Here is a 16,238-nt window from a genome sequence, read left to right as displayed (position 1 = left end):
TCGTTTTGTTGGCCGTCGTCGCTCGGCCTCGCCTCCACGGAGGTTGGGCTCAAGCTGGTCCCCAGTGGCTCCCCCTGCTGCCCCTATTGCAGGTTGGTCGTCTATGTAACATGATCCCAAGTGGACATTTCCTCAGTTCGACTTAGCTATCTCCCCATCCATGCCTGAGGGGGATAAAGATGTTGATGCTGATGTTGTTGCTGCTAACGGTTGGACTCCCCTTGAGCCAAGCAGTAACCCCAAGGACTTCTAAAGTTCATAATGATAAAGACCCTCCTTCGGCTAGCACTGCTCTTGCCCCCTAAGGCTTTATGCTCTTATTTAAACAATTTTTTTGATGAATAGTTGTTAATCCGAGTTAGTGTCGTTTGAACTCGCAGGGTGATCTTGTATCCTCGGCCCCTTTTTTTGTGAATATGTATCTTTAAATTATAAATTAATGGAAAAGGTCTATTCATCAAAAAAAAAAGACAACCGTCAAATAAATGAACATTCATAGTTTGTTCTTTTACACCTGCAACATTAATCTTTTAGGAGCAAGCCCAGTAACTATTAAGAAAGTATATCTATGCTTTTATTGTGGATCATACATGTGGCAATCAATAACCACTTAAAAAGGATTTGACAATACAGAAGCTAAGCTTTTACTGTAGATCATACATGCAGTGAATAATTGCTCAGAAAGGATATGACAGTGTCTGCATATATAGTATTACACAAAATCAAATAGCATAGCGGCATACAAACAGATTCTAGTAACTCTTTTAACATCAGACTAAAAGGGTCATAACATCCACCAGATCAAAATTGTATATGGGACCCTGGAGTTTGAAGTCCCTTTAACATCAGACTAAAAGGGTCATAACATTCACCAGATCAAAATTGTATATGGGACCCTGGAGTTTGAAGTCCAGGGAAGTGAGACATTGATGAAAGATACCAATCCGCGGAATACCCAGAGCAAACTGAGGAGATACCCAACATTTATTTGTAAATACGTATTAATGTATGACATGATGGAGAACAATTATTTCTCAGTGCATCTTTTAGTTTGCTCGTTTTCTGAAGCTGCTTGCTCCCTTTGATTAACTTCTGGAACTTACAAAATCAAGGAAACATTCATATTAGAAATTAATGCAAAGGATGCTCTCTGTCAACTAGCAAAATGGTTCCTTGATAAGCTGAGAAGGGGGTTATGTACAGGTGGTCTTATCCCCAAAGCACTCCTGGCCACTTTTGTTGCAATGTGCTTGTTCCTATAGCCAGAATTCTTTCCTGAAAGTTTGAAACACACCAACATGGATATTAGAACTATAGATTACAAAATCATTGTCAATGAAAATTTGCTAACAACATTCAAAATGAGTAAATAACAAATGAAAGGAAAAACCCATAATTGGTTTCTTGAGCCATATACTGTAGAGAACTGCCCTTACTAAGGTAAAGTTCATTTGTTTACAGATCCGATTCCAAACTGTCCGGGGAACATACCAAATGTGTAATTTACATATAATTACAATGGTACCAAACAAATTTATTATTTCGATATAATCCTTCCAGGATGAAATATACAGATGAGATCATAAATAAAAGGCTCTTTCTAGGCATGCATGCATACAGAAAAAGAATCCCAAATTCTAAGTAATTTAAGGAAATAGCAGTTGCAATAGCATTGATGCTTATTGATAAGAATAATTTAATAAAGAATCAGAAGCACATACTGTGAAATTTCCCAACCTCAATGTATTACATGTACAGCTGCAACTTCTTTCTCCATCCAGCACTGTTTATAAATCCAGTTTTGTCCTCTTTCCAATAATACAACTCAAATTTGGATCCAATTTATGAAATAAAAGCTCTCCAGATGTATATGCGACCTCGTCATCCCGTGCATGTTTTCTATCTTTTGTGTGCAATAGTCACTGTGTTCAGAGTCTCAGATAAATGATTTTTCCAGGCGGGTTTATTTTGTTTGTCCTGCTTTCAAAAAGTTGCCTGCCATTTTCAATACAACATATTAAATATTATCAATTCCCTTCTCTAAATATATTCAGAACAGATAAGAAATATTTTCCAGATATCTTAATGGAGATGACACTACATCACAATTACTGAAATAGAAAATGATGAGTGACATAAAAGCAAGTACTCAGATTTTACAAGTGCTCCCTTTAATGAAAACAGTTAATAAGCCCACAAAGGCACAAAAGTGTAGTCAAATATGTCTAGTTAGCTATAGTTTCTACATTGAACCAACGCCTATTTTGAAAGATTATAAGTTGGTGCAGCTAATTTCAGGATAGAGCGGACAACCCTAAATTTTCTAAGTCATTCGGGGGATACTGACATTGTTGTTCCATTTCCTAATTTTTCCAAGGGGTGTCTCAAGGCATAAGTGTGATGTAAAATTTACTTGACATGATACTGAGGCTCTAAAATCTACTAGGATAAATTTCTATTGTTTTGACGATGTAAGCATTCCAAACTTATGCCCAGACTTGAGCTATTATTTCACATGCATGCATTCCGAACTGTTTCAGATATTTACAGCACCTTAATGATGTTTTGATTAATTTACAAATCCCATTTCATGCTGTGGCCTTTGTGTTCCAGAAACTTATGACCAGTATAGCCTGCTAGAAGTATGATATACATTTAAGGTGGGATTTCTGTTAATGCTCCACTTTGCCAGTTTGTTTAATTGCTCTCTGGGTCGTGATCTTTATTTTGACAAACTTACAAGGTTTGCAGGAATACATGAATAGTATCCCAAGTACTGTTCTTTATATGGGCTTGTACATTTGTGCCATTATATAAAATAACTATCTCACTAGTGTAGACTTTTGAATAACTCTCAGTTTTGCTTGCTACTTCTAGAGGTGTGTAAGGCACACAAGAAAAGACACTGCTTACCACGTGTAAAGCAGGTCCATGACACTCCTACTGTATCCTGAATTTGTAGTGGAATAAAATTAACTCAAGAATACAAATTAATAATTTCACAATATAAATAATAATCTCTGGCTCAATTCGTTTCTTCACAAATTGTGCTCACTCTGGACTTTTAAGCTAGACAGTTTACGGCACCTGTTGCTATAGTATGACTTTCTGTAGATGATGCAACCACCAAATACTTTGGCAAGTTCAAGTTATCTTACCTATTCATGGTGGAGTATTGTTAAGCAGGATTTACTTTTTATTTGTCTATTCATTTATATTTTGTAAAAGGGCTAAAATATTTTTGTGAAGAAATTAAGAAACACCAAATCAAAAATTCTTCTTAGGACTCATTTTGTGATATTTAAGCTTTCCTCTTTCAGGTTACCCACAAATCTCTTAAAATTATGGAAAAATAAGATCTGCTAACAATGAAGACAAGCCAAAGTACATATCCAATGTGGTCTCCAAGTAATTCCCACTTACTTGACTCTCCATATAGAATCAGCCACAAAAGTGGACAATTTATAAGAAAACTGCACAGGAGAGGATTTAATAAGCCTACTGCAGTAGAAGACCAGAAAAAGATTGGTTTGGAATGTTGGAAAACTTAAAGAGTTTAAACTAAAAGTTGCCAACCAAAAGCTCATATATTTAATAAAAAGTCAAAAGAAACTACTGTTATTATTAAGAGAACATGCATTAAAAGACAAAATTGAGCTAAATTGGGCTAAAAAATAACTGCAACTCCTTTGAGTCTATTGAAACTTTCAACATGATAATTGATATTACTGTTTCAAGTTCAACTGATCTACATGGACGAAACTCTGGTGGATATGAAATCTATCGGTTAAAATTTGCTGGCAGTCATTAAAAATTTGGATTTATGATCCCAAAAAATTGCAAAAAATAGATTATCAGAGACTAATATTCCAAATGAGAGAGGGATATCCATAAAATGGATGGGTAAAAGTAGAACAAAATAGGCAAAAGCATTGACATGATAAACATTTTAATGAAGTGAGCTTACAGGTTGGTACCACCAATTGTCCCTATTGTCTCATGGATCTGGATTTACAATTGCCATTCAATAATCATCACATATCTAATATATCTTCACTGCTTCGTGCAATGTCTGAAGAAGAATGGAAACAATCCGCCAATGTGAGTTTTGAATATTAAACAATAATAAATTAAGACAAAATATACATGACCTCAAATAAAACGATAATTCAAAGTATCAAAGGATTTGTCAGATATGATATATGACATAGGTTTATATTAACTATTGGAGAAAACCATCAGTGTCGCGGTTTAACTTAGGAAATGTGATATATTTTAATGTGTTTAGTTTTACCTTTTACATGACCGCATTAGGTTTGGAATGGGATTTGGGGAGGCAGAGGATGAATAGGTGGCAAGTTGGATATTATTTAGCTAGTAGTTCAGTTAGAATTAGTTAGGTGTTTCTTTTTTATTGTGTTTATTTAGTTTTTTTGTTATGACTACTTTTTGATGATCATTCACCTGGGACGTACAAGGGCAAGATCCAATACTTTAGGTGAACAGTGGATGATCCTAACCATTGAAGATTATGGCAGTGATAGAGATCTCTGTTCATGTGATGTTGTGCTGTACAATCTCATATCTGTTGTTCCTTCATATTCTGGTTATTGCATCATCGCATTCATTTCTGTGTGCTGCTGCTACTCTTCAACTGCCGATTGTGTAATACTCCTTTACTTGTATCTTGGCTTGTTAACATCTATTGAGATGCTCAACGTATTATGATTCATTTGCTGAGTCATCTTTGTCATCCTACATGTTGAGTGTTGGAGATATTATGATCTCCAGGGAAATTCAAGATCATGCATATAGTTCTTATATGCGGCAGTCACAATTATATCTTATTGCATCAACAGGATCTGTGTTAATGAAAGCAGTTATCAATTTGAAGGCTTCATACTCCTTCATGCTACTGTGTGTGCAATGCAATTGTCGTTTATTGTTATCCTTAATGGCAATCTCTTTGGCTTCGCCCTTCCAGCATAGGCGGTGGAGAGTATCATTCTTGGTTTTATTAATATATCATGTTCACGTTTTTGAAGGGTGGTCAGAAACATCTCATATTCTATATACGACGTGGTATCAATAGATTGATACCATCTGCATAAGAAAGGTCACAGAAGTTTCATCTGGGTCTCCTGCCAGCATCGGGTCAGTGTACCTCCTCTTTGGGATATTGAGCTGCCATATATTATTCTGCAGATGCTTCCATTACAAGTCTTATCAGAAATCTGGTTATTATTGCTTTGTGAGACTGTCATCTTCAAGTTGGCTCTTGCAATGGATGGTATCATTTTATATAGACATTTTGGGATTGTAATTATTGGATGATAAAAAAGGTGATCATAGTAATGGTGTTCAGGCATGATCATTAGACAGTGATAGTCTGATAATATTTTTGTCTGTGTATTTATTGCGTGATCAGTACGGTGCAATGATCAATGATTCAAAAAGAGATGTTTGTATTCTAGTTTATGTTGTGTGTAAGAGTCTTGAAGAAGTCTATCTGCAATCTAAGCTTGTGAAGCTTTGTATTAAAACTCTTGATTATCCATAAAGACAGTCTTTTCTGGGTGGGACTGGGTTTTTCCCTCGAGTAGGAGGGTTTTTCCCAGGGTAAATCTTTGTGTTTATTCGTTCTTGTATTGTGGTTAAGATATCCGCTCCCTGATTTGCTATTCTGGTTCTTGAAAATTTAACATGGTGTCAGAGAAGGTCATGGTAAAGATCCAGAACCAAGATAGGGTGGTTGGATTCTTTAAGTTTCGTGATGAATGTGTCTCATTATTGTTGGCATGTGTTGTCAGATCGTGTTGTTGCTGAGATTGAGGACATATGATTTGAGTCACAGAAATTTAATAGATTAAGATGGGAACATTGGAAGACATGAGAAATTCATATGAGTATATGTAGCAAAAGAGCCAAGAAGAGTAGAAACTTAGAAGAAACTTCTCACTTGGAAGGATATTTGTCTGTTAAATGATCTATAGTCAAGTGTTCTCCGAGGATTTTACAATCTCAGTTTTGTGGCTTCTCATGCAACCTTGTCCAAAGTTTTTCTTTTGACTTCAACATGATGTTTTCCTGTCATTCTCATCTATGCCTTCATTTTTGACATTCTAGTCTACCACAAGGCTGGCATTTGACGTTTTACAATCATTCCTTTGAAGCCTGAGTTTGTATTAGTTGGGTTTGAGGTTGTCCTTTGTAGTGAAGCAGAATTTAGTCGTCTTGACAAAGAATAAGATATATTTCCTTCAGTACAGTGTGATCAGGAGATGTAGCAGATGGGATACATGTTTGAAGATGAATGGTGTTAGTGTGCTCTGTTATTCTCTTATGGGGCAAGCTCAACTGACAAGTCACAAGAGTTTTCAGATAAAAGCTTGTCCGAAAAATTGCTGCTGGTTGTGTAACTGATAGAATGTAGAGGACTGTTCAAGGAGATTCTACGATAACAATATAGATTTCCCTGAGTGGGTGTTGATGTGGAATCAAGATGTTTGTTGTTTCTATTCTGAACATATGTGAAGACTGAAATCTGTAGTACTGCTAAACTAATCAATTAGCAAGAGATGAGTATTTTGTGATTGTACTTTTGATTATTCATTATTGATAATGAATCTTATGTAGTTAATAATTCATGTTATTACACTAGGAATAGTGAATCAGGTATTTGTTTAGCATTAGTCTGTATTTTTCTCTTCAGATCATAGGTTGAAATCTGTTACTTTTAAATGCTTTTAGAATGAATCAAGAAACGAATATGGGGATCCTACTTGCAGCCATGGGTCTGATATGTTGTCATAAAAGGCTGTTGATTTAAGTTGAGACTGTTTTGGTCAAGTATTGAAGATGTTGTTTAAAGCCTAGATATCTGGTTGCTCTGATTGGGTTACTCAGGATTGTTTCAGCAGACATATTTATAATGTTTCAGAATTTTTAGAAACTGATTTACCTGATCTGAGTAACTACGAAGGCCATTTCTGAGGTAGCGTCACTTTCATCATGGTTGGCAGGTTGCTTCCTAGATCATATGAAGACACGAAAATCGTTTCTAAGAAATATTTTTCATTATTGCAGCAAGGGTGCACTGAGCCTATTACTTACTGAGAGATTGCACAGAAGGAAGAACTTGACACAACCTGTGAGTAAGTTAAGTAGGATGGAAAATGAGGACTCAAAACTGTTTTTTATCAGTTTCTTTTAAGGGGGCGAGATGACTGTCAGAGGGAGTTAAATTCCAGAGAACTTCTGTGCAATCTTTGAGGCAACAGGGATCAAGAGAGAGGTCTGTGAAGAGCGTATATGTCAGTTAAGAGAGCTGCAATGTTACAAGGCCAAGTGCTATAATCCGTGGTAAAACTCTTTGATTGTAAAGAACATTCTTCCACAGTCAATTTGGATTTAACATTTGATAGCTTTGCAAAACTTCCAGTATAGTGTGATCTGGGATGTTGTCAAGGAGGACAATCCTGGACTTTAGCATATCTGAAGTTTCAAAGATGTGTGTAAGTTCTCTTCTAAGGCAAGCATTGCAGGCAACCTTGAAAAAGGAAGTCAGAAATTTGATGCAAGTGCTTAGAGATTCAGAGGGAGCTTGAACTGCAGAGGGAGAGTGCCAAATCCTTTGCAGAATATCAACAAGCTTGTGTAGCAGTGTGACTGATAAAGCTCTTTGTTTGGTCGTAATTGGAAACGGCTCTACTCTTATGCTAATCAAAGTTGCGAGTATGCTGTCCCTGTTGAGAGGGAGTCTCAACTTTTTGATGATCTTTGTGCTTTAATGAGTTCTTCACTGTGAGAGAAGTTCATGGTGAAATACTGGATCCACCCTCTGCAAGTAGGCATGGTGGATCCACCCTCTGTGAGTAGGCATGTTGGAAATGCATTCTTCTCTGGGATAAGACTGAGGTGAAAGCCCTCATTCCACCCTCCACGAGTAGGCATGGTGGAAGTCATGTGTGACTCGATGACTTTAATCTTATGCTTTTATGGTTCACCCTTTAAGAGTAGCAGTGGTGAATGTCATACTGAGAAGACAATTTTATATTAAGAAAATCTGTGATGAGATTTTATTTTTGACATTTTTTGTTGCAGCTAAATGTGTCTGTTATTCTGAAGATTTCTCTCTTGCTAAGAGGGACAGTTGAAGATTATAGCAGTGATAGAGATCTCTGTTCATGTGATGGTGTGCTAAACTATCTCATACCTGTTGTTCCTTCATATTCTGGTTATTGCATCAACTCTTTCATTTATGTGTGCTTCTGCTTCTGTTAATGTAATACTCATTTAATTGTATCTTGGCTCGTTAACATCTCTATTGAGATGCTCGACGTATTATGACTCATTACCGGAGTCATCCTAGTCACCTATGTATTTAGTGTTGGGGTTATTATGATAATTGGGGAAATTAAAGATCATGCATATGGTTCTTCCATGCAGCAGTTAACAATTATATGTTATGGCATCAACAGGTTCTGTACTAATGAAAGCAGTTATCAATTTGAAGACTTTGTACTCCTTCATGCTACGGTGTGTGCAATGTAACAGTCATCTATTGGTATCCTTAATGGCATTTGGCTTTGCCGCTCCAGCTTAGGCAGTGGAGAGAATCATTCTTGGTTTTATTAATATATCATGTTCATGTTTTTAAAGGGTGGTCAGCGACATCTCATGTTCTACATACAGCATGATAATCTATCTCTTAGAAAGGTCACAGAAGTTTCATCTGGGTCTCCTGCCAGCATCAGGTCGGTGTATCTCCTCTTTGGGATATTGAACTGCCATATATTATTCTGCAGATGCTTCCATTACAAGTCTTATCGGAAATCATCCAGCTATTATTGTTGTGAGACTGCCATCTTCAAGTTGGCTTTTGCAATGGATGGTATAATAGCATTTTATATAGACATTTTGGGATTGTAATTATTGGATGATAAAAGTATTAATTGTAGTAATGGTGTTCAGGCATGCTCATTGGACAGTGACAGTCTGAATAGCATTTTAGTGCTGAATCTTTCTGTGTATTTATTATGTGATCAGTTTGGTGCATGTGATCGTTGATTCCAAAAGAGATGTTTATATTCTAGTTTCTGTTATGTGATAACAGTCTTGATGAAGAAGTCACCTGCAATCTAAGCTTGTGAAGCTTTGTATTAAGACTCTTGATTATCAATAAAGAGAGTCTTTTCTAGGAGTGCCTGGGGTTTTCCCTCGAGTACCAGGGTTTTCCGAGGGTAAATCTCTGTACTTATTTGTTCTTGAATTATGGTTAAGATATTGGCTCTCTGATTTGCTATTCAGATTCTGGTTCTCAAAAATTTAACTCTAACAACTTTTTGTTGGCAGTATCGTAATCTCCAAGAAAGAACCCAGAAGTGTAATATTGTATGAAATTGGCATGTTAGTGCTTATCACAAAGCAAATCACCATTATCAAAATGATATCCTTCAAACAAATGATTGAGAATTGTGGCAGTTGTTTCATGTCAGACCACATTGAAGATTACTGACTAATTGCTAAGGTATTTGGCTCATCTAACAATCGCAACATTGTGAAATTTACTCCACCGCAAAAAGGTGAGCAACAAGAAATTTTTATAAAGTAATTGCATTGGGAAAGAGAGAAATTATGAATGGGTGTATACAGTACCCATTTGAAGAATGGATTCTTTCTGGCTACAGTGAACTTTTCCTGTAGAGACAGGTCGCTGAAGCACTTCTCATTTATTGTGATCTATGACAGCTAAAGGCTCCTCAGCACCCCAGCTCTCATTCAAATGTTGTGGCTCTATCTCTTCTCAGTGTTGGGGCCTTGTAAAAAACCCTCTCACATAGCACAGATATCTAAGGCAAGCTAGCAATACCAATTTCTACCCTAGCACCAGCAAATCTATGGCATTGAGCATTCGAAGAAACTCTCAGCAGAACCAGCTGCCTCCTTGGGCTGTATGTGCCCTGCTTTGCCTTGGAATTTCCACAATAAGCATTCTCAGACTATGCATATCTACTACTACAGAGATTGATAATAGTATCATTGGTTCACCCAATTCCTCCCAGAAAAGTAACACCTGATGATTTTGGTCTCTCACCGAGTTGGCCTTCATCTACTTCCGCTGCTTTCCGTGGTTTTCCCATTGCACTTCTATTTATGTCGGTACTAGTTTGAGGATTAATCTTTTCAGGTTATTCTTCTTGGTTCTATTTCTTTGGTTTCCCTCATTTTCTTACTGTATTGTAATTGCATTGAATCTACGGCTCCTCTCTGTCCTACCTTGCTACTTTACTCGAACGTATGTTATATTCCCTTTGACCTATTTTTGGTCATTCCTGGACATAATAAAAAAATTATTTTTCTTGTTCTACAGCTGATATGAATACTGAGATACCACTGTCATTTACTCAAAATATATTGCGAGGATATAAAATGGTGAAACATAGTATTGGGTCGATTTTTTATATCTGGAAAATGATGGCTCATGATATGAGCAATTCCAACAAAGATAGAGATGACGAAACCGCGTGTCCTGAAGACTCATATGCATCACACGGATATAAATTGCATGACATAATAAAGTTCACAAGGAAAAATCTTTCAAGAGGACATGAATCTACATAGGGACACATGCAACATCTAAGAAATAAGAATAAAAAATAGGCCTAAGTCCCATATGACTAAAATGCTTGTTAAAGTACATAGAATGGCCCAGGTGACTATGTGAAACATTTAATGAAGTGCACCAGCCAATATGTTTATGTAAAATGCATTGCCCCAGCTATACACGTAAGGCCTTGTCATCATTACTTCTCTTTATATACAAAAATTTTACTAACTACAGATTTTGACCTCAGAAGTATAGGAACGGGAAAAGCAGCAATATTTATATCTGCCCAGCTCACTTCAAACCTGAGGAGTTGACAATATTTATTATACAAGGAAGGATTCTTATTGAATTGTGTTCTACACTATCATCTTCACACTTACATTTAGAATATTAGTAGCAAAGGTGTTTGTAGTTCCAAAGGTTCCTGTTGTCACTGAAGTCTGCAACCTTGTCCAAAGTTGTTACCTAAGGACGACCTCGTGAAACATGGAAACAACCTCCAAGCTGTGGGACTTGAACTATGAGGTTGAGTCTCCGGAGAAGGCCGGCTTCCTCTTACTATTAGGATGCACCTAACTACTCTTGGAGAGGAAAAGGGAGAAGGAGAGCATGAAAGAAAATCTACCTAATCTAATCTAAAGAGGTGATGCACCAAAATAGAGTGTTCGGATCAAACTCTGCCTATAAATGCACTATTGAACCAAAATGAAACTAAGGATATACACATTCAGACTTGCTTTAATCTAATAATCACATGCAGATCAGAGGACCAAGATGAATGACACAAGGAAAGAGAGATTTACTTATATTATCATTCATAGGCCAAAGAGATACAGTCATGCAGATCATAGATCTCTACAAAACACCAGTAAGAGGCAAAGGGTTCTTGCACTTTCATACCAATGGCTGAAAGAGATAAGGCAGAAAATCATGTAGTTCAGAGGCACAGGGGAATTTACACTGAGAATTTGCAGAGCAATAACAGAGAAAACAGAGAAAGGTTGACCCCTACAAAATTCATAAAACTTTGCCTTTATAGTTCAGGCATAACTGAGATGTCTTCTCCCTGCAATTACTCCACAACTACTACATTAAGTCCTACAAAGAACAATCATGGAGAAAATCTGATCTGGATACGAATCCAGATGCAATGATATATGATCCTCTGTATCAAATAATGCCTTGAGAAGACAGAAACGGCGCCATTAAGCCACTCTGACCAGGTAGACAGATCAAAAAATAGGTAGTGGAGTGTCCCTCTCGTTCTGTACTCATTCGAAGGTGGTTGGGATCAATCATAAATATCAAATCGTGCGGGAGACCCGACCTCTTATCATTTTTGGTGCATGAATCAGCAGAGTCAGTGAGTCAGCCGAATCTCACAATGAAAATGCACCACGTGGACCAATAGTCTCATTTCCTTATGCCACCTTGCGAGTCTCCCCAAATTTGACTAGATATTCAAACTGACCGCGCCACCTTGCAAACGCTGACCACAACAATCACATTAACTGCCGACTGCTAACCGTCAATGACTTAACTGCTCATACCCTGGCCAGACCCCGTGATCCTAACTAGCACCAACCAACGGTCTCAAAATACTCAACCCCACCCTGCCACGTGTCGCCGAGGCGCTATGTCACTATGCGTATCCTCCGAGCAATTTTCCATAGCGAGATAGCGCCCACCGTGGATCCAGACTGATCTGACGATCGTGAAGACTCGCTGTATTACTGCGCTATCTCCTTAAAACTTTTGGGCCCACGAAACACTTGGCAACCACCAGGCACACCCTGGCATCCTCATCTTGGCGAGACCTGGCCCCACTGATCCACATGGCACAATGGCGCTATGTCGCTATGGGTAATATCCTCGCAGCTTTCCATAGCAAGATAGCGCCTACCGTCGATTTTCCTTAGATCTATGGTGATCAACAAAATTGTACAACTGCACACGGAGTTGGCTGAGTGGACCAATGAAATATCACCACTGTACTATGACCCACCTGACAACTGCCACCGAGGACGAGCCATAATATTACTTTGGAGAAGGGCAGGCCCATGATGTCATTTGTGCCACGCATCGCCAAGGCACTATGTCGCTATGGGTAATATCCTCGCAGCTTTCCATAGCGAGATAGCGCCCACCGTCAATCCAGACTGATACGAGGGTGAGGAAACCTTCATGCGTTCGAAAGGGGCGTGGGTCCAGGTAACTGCTGACATCAACGAACTGCCTAGCTGGCGACAAATCAAAGCCTCGTTTCAAGCACAGTCACCCTTCCACGTTGCCTAGGGTCCCACTGTGTTTTCCAAATTTCATCACCGATATCCAACGGGGCATACTTAGGACCCACCTTCCTTCTGATGTCGCCGCAGTAACACTTTCCGTCTGGGCGCTATGTCGCTAATGGCAAGGAACACAGATTTTCCAATAGCGCCATAGCGCCCTCCGGGGATCTATCAAAACTCGGCGCCAGAGAAACAAGGAAAGGGAGGACCCACCTGACACGCGGCCAAAAGGCGCTATGTCGCTATGGCAAAACAACATGCAACTTCCCATAGCAAGATAGCACCAACCATTGATCTTTCTCGATCTGACGATGGGAACTTGTGGGCCCGCAGAAACATTAAAATGCGCAAGGAAAGAAATATATGAGGTTAAGCGTAAAGTATTTGTGCCCTTTTGAACATTTGAATATTTAAAACTTGTGAACATTACTACGTTGAATTCAAATGTGGTGATTCTGGCGAGAAGGCAAAAATGACCAACAATTCCTACTCCTGAGATTCAGAGGGAGTACCCTGAAGAGACTTCAAATGAAACTGAGATCCCTCCTGAGACTGAAGAAGAGAGTTTTGATCATTCTAAAAGACCACTTTGGGCAAGGAAAATTATACAGGAAGGAGATGGATTTGCAGCACCTTCAGGGACTTTCTGTGAAAGCAAAAGACCTAGAAAATTGACATACAATGCATTCATGTGTGAGAGTCCAAACCCTGAACCTTCAAGTGTTTTAGAAGAACTTAAACATCAACCTTGGAAAGATGCAATGGTGGAAAAATATCAGTCAATACTAAAAAATGATGTTTGGGATATAGTTCCTATACCTAAAGGAAAATCTGTTGTTTTTTCAAAATGGCTCTTCAAAGTTAAGTATGTTGTAGATGGTAGCATTGAAAAACATAAAGCTCATTTTGTGGCTAGAGGGTTTTCTCAAAAAAAAAAGAATCGACTTTGAAGAAATTTTTGCACCAGTTGCCAAGTATACCTCAATTAGAGCTATAATAGCCATTGCAGCAGCCAAAGGTTGGAAAATCCATCAAATGGATGTAAAAACTGCTTTTCTAAATGGAACAATTGAGGAAGAAGTATACTTGGAACAACCAGAAGGATTTGTGACTCATGATGTTGCCTCTTATGTATGCAAATTGAAGAGGGCTCAATATGGACTCAAACAGGCTCCCTCAGCCTAGTATGAAAGGATTGATAAATACCTTCTAAGTCTTGGATTCACCAAGAATGTGGCTGATCTAAATCTTTACTTTAAGGTAACTAAAGGTGATATGCTAATTCTAATTCTTTATGTTGATGATCTTCTAATTACAAGGGATTAGTGTAAGAAAGATTTGGCTTCTGAATTTGAAATGGACTTAGGAATTCTTCATTAATTTCTTGGTTTGGAAGTGCATCAGAAGTCTGGGAATATCTTTCTACATCAAAAGAAGTGTGTTGTAGATATTTTGAAAAGATTTGGAATGTGGGACTGTCAAACTATGTCAACACCTATGGAAACCAACTTACACAAGCTAAAGGAAGCAAAAGCTAAATCCAAACTAGTTGATCCCACTTTATACAGAGAGATAATAGGGTCCCTGATGTATCTTGTAAATACTTGACTTTATATCTGCTATGTTGTGAATGCATTAAATCAATTCATGTGTGAAATTCATCTATCAACCTCGTGAGATTCATCTTGTTGCTTTGAAGCATATATTAAGTTATCTCCAAAGTACTATTGGGTATGAGCTTAAATATGAGAATACCAGCTTGGAGTTACATGGATATACTGATTCTGATTGGGCCAGAAGTGTAAAAGACCGAAAAAGCACATCAAGATGTTGTTTCGGCTTAGGATCAGTTATGATCTCTTGGATCTACAGAAAGCAAGCTTCAGTTGCTCTGAGTTCTACTAAGGCAGAGTATATTGCAGCAGCAATGGGAGCTAAAGAAGTAGTGTGGCTTCGGAGGTTGTTTTCTAAGTTGTTTTGTGAGCCTATGAAACCTACCACTATTCATTGTGATAACTAAAATTGTATCAAGTTATTTGTGAATCTAGAATTTCATGATAGATCCAAGCATATAGAAATTCCTAACCACTACGCGAGAGACGTGGTGGAAGGAAGAGCTATTCAGTTGGAATATATTAATACAGGTGATAAAATAGCTGACATTCTCACCAAGGCTCTTCCTAAAGTGAAGGTTGATCATTTCAGAAAGAAACTTGGTATGGCTGAAATGTAAGTTTATGAGATTGAGTCTCTACTTTGTAAATTTGTATTATTTTAATAAAGATGTTTAAAGTGTAAACTCTTTTGTCATATGTGTGACTCTATGACTTATGGGCCTACCCTATGTACATTATTAAAAGGTGACAATTTTTTATAATGAAATGTTGATTCTAATAATATAAGGTGACGACTTTATAATTATTAGATTACTATCATGATGAATATCATGTGACTTGATATTCATGGAAAAATCATGATGGTTAAAAGAGCATGTTGATAGATATCATGTGACTTGATATCTACTAAAGATCAATATGTTCAAATTCATGGTGGATATTATGTGACATAATATCTATGGATATACCATTAACTTCTATGGTGGATATCATGAAACTTGATATCTGTGTACATACCATAACTAGAAAGAATATCATGAGACTTGATTTTCTTAAATATATCTAGATGATATTACTTTTCAAATAAGGAGAACTCATATATATGCACTTTGTCTTCCCTAGCTAAGAGGGAGTGTTAATGCATGTAGCTTCGGTCTGACATTATTGTGATCAACATATATATATATATGTACAACAGTATGATGCACATATTGTTATACATATATGCATATGCATTTGTTTTGTGGGAACAATGCACAATTAAAACCGATGATATATATATTTTCTGAGATCATTTAAGGCATGATCAAGACTAATTCCAATTCCTTTGATATTTAGATCACTTTCGATCTATCCTTTATATCGGGCCGCAAATATTAATGTTTGGTAATACATTGTTATACTTTGGTTAAGTTCGTAACAAATCATGAATGATTAGTTACCTCGGAACAGATGTGAGGATGAATGTTCATGTCTCCATTCGGAGACATGACCATTCATCCCCACACCCTTCCACATGATATATATACCAATCTACCCGAGTAAACAAGGCATAGAAATCTATTAATGCATGCACATCAAAGGGTTGAAGAACATTCTAAGTTCAAGAATATTATATTATCTCGGCACTAACTTCTACAAATTTTGAAGCAAATCCATCCTTTGTCAACAGTGATTATACCTGCACTAAAATTGTGCATCAGTCTGCCATTGAATTGAAAT

General features: G+C 37.5%; 1 protein-coding gene across 6 annotated transcripts in view; it reads right to left on the bottom strand.

Annotated features, from left to right (window-relative positions):
* Nucleotides 1-673: 673 nt before the first annotated feature.
* LOC149546477 (uncharacterized) overlaps nucleotides 674-16,238 on the bottom strand; it is a 37,997-nt gene continuing 22,432 nt past the window's right edge. For 3 of the 6 annotated variants that reach the window (XR_016353732.1, XR_016353734.1, XR_016353735.1), the window contains 2 exons: nucleotides 1,722-1,995; nucleotides 674-1,275 (listed from right to left, as the gene is read on the bottom strand). The gene's annotated coding sequence lies outside the window, so the exon portion shown is untranslated. Of the gene's footprint in view, nucleotides 1,276-1,720; nucleotides 1,996-16,238 lie in introns of those variants that run through there. The other 3 variants (XR_016353733.1, XR_016353736.1, XM_089791219.1) reach the window with 2 other exon arrangements.

The sequence above is a fragment of the Cupressus sempervirens genome, chromosome 7 (assembly GCF_028749045.1).
Source record: "Cupressus sempervirens isolate cs-2001-9-10 chromosome 7, ASM2874904v1, whole genome shotgun sequence".
Taxonomy (NCBI): Eukaryota; Viridiplantae; Streptophyta; class Pinopsida; order Cupressales; family Cupressaceae; genus Cupressus; species Cupressus sempervirens.
The sequence above is the reverse complement of the archived record's forward strand: the minus strand, read 5'-3'. Positions and strand labels throughout refer to the sequence as shown.